We start from the raw sequence: 6000 nt of genomic DNA, 5'->3' as shown, positions 1-6000 counted from the left end.
GTTTTAGATGTTTTGGCCATTTTGTTTTCATAAGAAAGGAAGAATGGAGATTGGAATATTTGGTATTTCGGGAAGAACAAGCAAAGAAGCTCAAAGACTCAATTTGTTTCTTGTCATTACACTTTAAAAAATGAGTGGACTATCTGTATACGGTCAAAATCGGGCTTGCCTAATTTTGTATGACTGACCGAAATCGGTGTGGTAGATCAAGGGTCGGCCTCGATTATATCGGACCATGGTACAGATATGGATTGGTAATCTCGTGGGTCAATGGGCAATCAAGATCCAAACCGAAACAGGAAAGAGATCGAACGAGATTGAAGGAAGCCTGCCAGGTCGGATAACAGAAAGCCAAGATATCCGCGATCGGGCAAAGATCGTAGCGGAAATCTCGGCGCATATCAAGTCAGGACCGGTTATTTAGCCTATCATGGGATTTACTTCCGTAAGTAGAATTATACCATAAATAGGATTCTTCTACTATATAAAGAGGGCCATAATCATTTTGTAAGGCCCTCACATTCACGAATATCAAGGCAATATAATATTTCTTTCTTCTGCTCATCAACTTACTGCTTTTTAACTATTCTTACTTCACTACTCTCGAGGGTTCATCAGCTCGAGGGCATTGTCCAAGCTTTGGTTTGTTTCACATTCTTGTCAATTCACATCACTTATCTTTGAGTTAATCAATTGGTATTAGGTGAAATCAGGTATTCTTAAAATCACATTACAAGTTTACTTGTTACTCGATTTTTTGGGTAAACACAAACGTAGTGAAAAAAATATGAGAGAGCCATTGATCAACCTATCATAGTTGTTGTTGTCCACTAATGTACATTTCTATGCTTCATTCACTCATGAATCATGTCATATTTGATTTGACATAAGAATCCACTTGCGGACTCTCTTTCCCTTGTCTTTTCACTTTCACGTGATATTTAACAATTAAATAGTAAAGAAAGGATAAATTTAATTTCATCTTTCACTTTTATATATCTTTTTTGTTGTAATTAAATGTAATTTTAAAAGTAGCTAAGAAAATGAATTTATCTTAAATAAATTTGGACTTCCAACGTCATCAAAGCTAGAAAATGTTCGGAACGGCTTTAGAAAAGCATATCTCTCTGATGCCGCAAGGGTTGGGTGAGTGGTTTTTCACATGAAAAAACTAGAATTGATTCTCCTTAACTGCTGCTTCCTCAGTCAGAGTTTGTCGTACCAGGCTTGTTTAGTGCGATTTACATCTCCTGTGTGACAGAGACGGATCCAGGATTTTGACAAGATGGGTGCACTATTAAGAAGAGGTGAATCCAGGATATAAATTTTACGTGTTCAACCTTTAGTTCTTACTATTGCGCATCCATTACACTTTTGGAATTATAAGTTCAAAAATATTTTTTTTTAAATATTAATTTTCTTACATCTATATCTATTTTCAATGTTGAAAATATTAGGATGAGTTGCACCCACTGACTATATGCTACATCATACACTGCTAAGTACTAGTTATAATATACACATTTTGTTTAATCATATAAGATTTTATAGTGACAAAAGAAGAATAGAAAACTCCATATTTGAAAGATTTGAAAGAATAAACAAAACAAAAAAAGATATAAAAAGAAGCAAAAAGTGACACCAGCCACGCTCATCTCAGGTGGGCGTCTAATTCTAGAAAAAGAGAGAAAAATAACAATATTGATATAAGATTTGAACTCACAACCTCACTTAGAGAGGTACACCCAATAATCATCACATTATATAATACTTTGATCAAGGGTGCGCACACATATATTTAAATATTTTTAAAAAATATAACATTACCATACATCATTTAGGGAGGGGAGCATGGGTTCACGTGCCCCATGGAATCAGTCCTATATACGCCCCTACTGTGTGGTTTGCGAGCTATTGCACAGTGAATAAGTTACCCAATACGCACACGAAAGATAGCGGCTGCAAATTTCCCTAAAAATTTTCCAAAACAAGCCTACCTCTGATACTATATAAAGAAATTTGATAATTCAACCTAAAATAGTAAGACAATTAACGGAATATTAAGTAGTCGGAATGTTATGAATTTCATATAATTTTAAAACACACCTATGTAGGAAAAGAGCATTTTCTTTCACACTTGTTGAATTTCAGGCATCTAATATTGAACAATGGTTAGGCAAAGGTAATGGTGAAAAAAATATGAGTGAGAGTCATTGATCAGCCTATCATAGCTATTGGCCGTCCACAGAAGTGCACTTTATGCTTCATCAATCCACTTGCCAATTAATGACTCTCTTCCACTTAGTTTTTTTTTTTTTTTCCACGTGATATTTAACGATGAAAAAGCGAGAAAAGGATAGGTATAATTTCTTCTATCACTTTTATATACTCCCTCCGTTTATTTTTACTTGGCACGTTTTGACTTTTTACGCCCCTTAGGAAAAAATAAATAAAGTGCATAATTTACCATGATGCCCATATTAATTGATGCATATCTTATTGGATTTGAGAAAATGATTTGAAATGAATAATAAATATTGTGGTTATAACAGGAAAAAAAAAATTGCCTTCTCTTGATATGCGTAAAGTGACAAGTAAAAATGAAAATCTATTTTTAGTATACCTGCGAAGGAAAAGTGAGGAGTATCTTTTTGTTGTAATTAAAAATGTAAGTTCAAAAGTAGCTAGAGGTAAATTTAATGAATTTGTCTTCAATAAATCGAACTTTCAGTGACATCAACCCTAGAAAATGTTCCGAACGGATTGAGCAAAGTTTACCCCACTGAGAAATATATATATATATATAAAAGATTTGATAATTCAAAGGCTAGATGAGAAAGAATTAGTAAGAAAGACCCATAACTGCCAGTTATTATACATTAACAAAAGCTATTTCTCTATTTCTGCTGTAATTCAAATGGTCCCATAATATAGGAATAAATAAACATTAATAAAATACCAACTAGCCATTTTTCTCTTTTTAATTCACTGAAATAAGCCAACTGCTCTCTGATTTGGCGGTGATTCGAGTGGTGAAGGAAGTGGACACAATCTAGTATAACATGTGGTAGATTGTAGAAACCTTGATTCAGAATCTGCATATGGTCCCTACATCCATAACATGTTTAAAATTTTGTGAGCATAATACTAATACAACTTCTACTAATTTATTATAGTTAAATACTTAATAAACGGCCAAAAATGCATATTTTTTTTGTGTACTTCCATCTCTTGTGGTTACGGGCGGTTATATGAGTTTTTGTAGTGAATTATGCTCATTACATGCATTCTTATGTGTAGGAGCAAGTTGGACGAAAGATGAGTGATCACGCCCAACTATGCATTATAAAAAGGACTAAGCGGTCGTTGCAAATATAATCCGGTTTGCAAGTCCGGAGTCGAATCCCACAGAGACTAATGTATAGCTACAGTTGTTGACTATCACTAAGAAGATAAGCTCGAATAATTCCTAAGTTATAAATATTAAGATTTTTATATCTAATTAACTAAATAATTAAAGTAGTAGATTAACAACTAAATATACTACGGGTTGGAGAAAAGATTAAGGAGGTCTAGAGTTATGATTTTCCTAATTGTCGGAATCCTTCCCGCTACGTCTTCTATAATTTCGCCTAAGTATTCTCTACCGATCACAAGCGCTCTGAGTGTTATAATTCTCTCCAAAGTAACTACCACAATTTACTAGACATATTCTCCCGAATTACACTAGCTGGCATTAAGTACGGCTTACTCGGATCGCACCATGGTTTTGTTATCCTAATCCCACATCTAAACCCTCCGTATTGATCTCTCATATACGTTAGGAGTGATGTTGTTCAACAACTAGAATAGCACACTAACAGCGCATAGAATAGCACTCTTCTAATATCCTAGCCTCAAAACTTGACTCTAATGCATTCCACACTATGACTCGCTCCTTGTGCCTACTCAAAAATCAAGGTCTCTACCAATCCTTTGCAAATCATGTGCCCTCACCAATATAAGTTTAAGTATAGTTTAAGGACACAAATATAGAAAGAATCCGCTCGCTCTCACAATGAAACTCTTATGCCATGCAAGTTAGTACCATAGGCTTGCCCGTAGTGTAAGTCTCTACTAATTTAAGCTCGTAAAGTTTAGGATCAAGTAGGACGTTATAGGTTGTAATGTAGGCTAAGGGACGGGCAGGATATATTTGAGAAAATAGTGACTAACCATCCTAAGCACTTTAATACACTACACTTCACTTTTTAAGCATACCTTCTTGTCATGACCAATTCGATGTCTTGCCATGAAACCATGCATATATACGCCCTTCTTCATTTAGCACATCGACATATAGATATTTACTAGTCCAGACAAAGATATGGAGGTTTATTCATTTTCTTTCTTCTTTTTTTTTCTTTCACTCTCCTTTATTTGGTATTTTCTGGCTAGTAGTTTTTTTTTGTTTATACATAAGTGCACCTTTTTGGCCTTCCTATGGTTCCACTCAAAAGCTCTTCAATCTCTTTATTTTCTCTTCTAGCTACTTAAGTGCTTCCGGAGGTAAAGTTTCAACAAGATTTGATTAATACTAATACAATTTCTACTAATTTATTATAGTTAAATACTTGATAAACGGCTAAAAATGCATATTTTTTTGTGTACTTTCATCTCTTGTGGTTACGGGAGGTTATATGAGTTTTAGTAGTGAATTATGCTCATTACATGCATTCTTATGTGTAGGAGCAAGTTGGACGAAAGATGAGTGATCACGCCCAACTATGCCTCATAAAAAGAACTAAGCGGTTGTTACAAATATAATCCGGTTTACAAGTCCGGAGTCGAATCCCACAGAGAACTAAGGCTTAGCTACAGTTGTTGACTATCACTAAGAATATAAGCTCGAACAATTCCTAAGTTATAAATATTAATATTCTTATATCTAATTAACTAAATAATTAAAGTAGTGGATTAACAACTAAAGATACTACGGGTTGGAGAAAAGATTAAGGAGGTCTAGAGTTATGATTTCCCCAATTGTCGGAATCCTTCCCGCTACGTCTTCTATAATTTTGCCTAAGTATTCTCTACCGATCATGAGCGCTCTGAGTGTTATAATTCTCTCCCGAGTAACTACCACAATTTACTAGACATATTCTCTCGAATTACCCTAGCTGGCATTAAGTACGGCTTACTCGGATCGCACCAAGATTTTGTTATCCCTAATCCCACCTTTAAACCCTTCGTATTAATCCCTCATATACGTCGGGAGTAGTGTTTTTCAGCAACTACCTAAATATGCACTCTCTCCCGAGTAATACACACTAAATAGGCACAGTCGATTGAGAGCTTTTCAACCAACCACAATATAAACGTAGTTGAACAAATAGAGAAAAGCTACGGCAAATCTATATTAACATAGCAGGAAAATCATCCTTCAAGAGGTTCCATCAAAACCCTAGATAACAAATTAGCTATTCATAATAGTATGCATAACTACAACACTAGAACTCGTAACCAATAATGGAAATAGAGGAAGAAAGAGGGAAAAACATGAAGTTGAATCCTTCTCCTTCTTGCTCCTAGCATGTTCTTTCCTCCCTAAAGTCTTCTCCCCTTCCAAAGAACTTTTAGGATGTATTTATATGACCTAGATAGGGTGGAGGGCCGTCCAAGGCAATCCAAAATCGGATAGGAGAGCTGGAGGGCGCGTCAACTTTCGTGCAGCATGCGAACCCGGACGCGGACTGAGCTTTTGCAATTTTTCAGCTCGCAAAGCGATCCGTGCCTTCGCTTCGCTTCGCTATTTTGTGCCTTCATTTTTTTCTTTTTTCGCATCCGTTTTCGTGCCACGCACGAAATTGGACGAGCTCCAAATTCTTTCCATCTCTTCTTTTGGTGTCGAATTGTCATCTTTTGATCATTTATCATCCAAACTCGTTCCTACACATAAGAAACACATAATGAGTATATTTCACTTCGAAAACCACGTAAAATCCCGCGACTCACACAAGA

This window comes from Nicotiana attenuata, chromosome 5, assembly GCF_001879085.1.
Source record: "Nicotiana attenuata strain UT chromosome 5, NIATTr2, whole genome shotgun sequence".
Taxonomy (NCBI): Eukaryota; Viridiplantae; Streptophyta; class Magnoliopsida; order Solanales; family Solanaceae; genus Nicotiana; species Nicotiana attenuata.
This window is presented reverse-complemented; position numbering follows the sequence as displayed.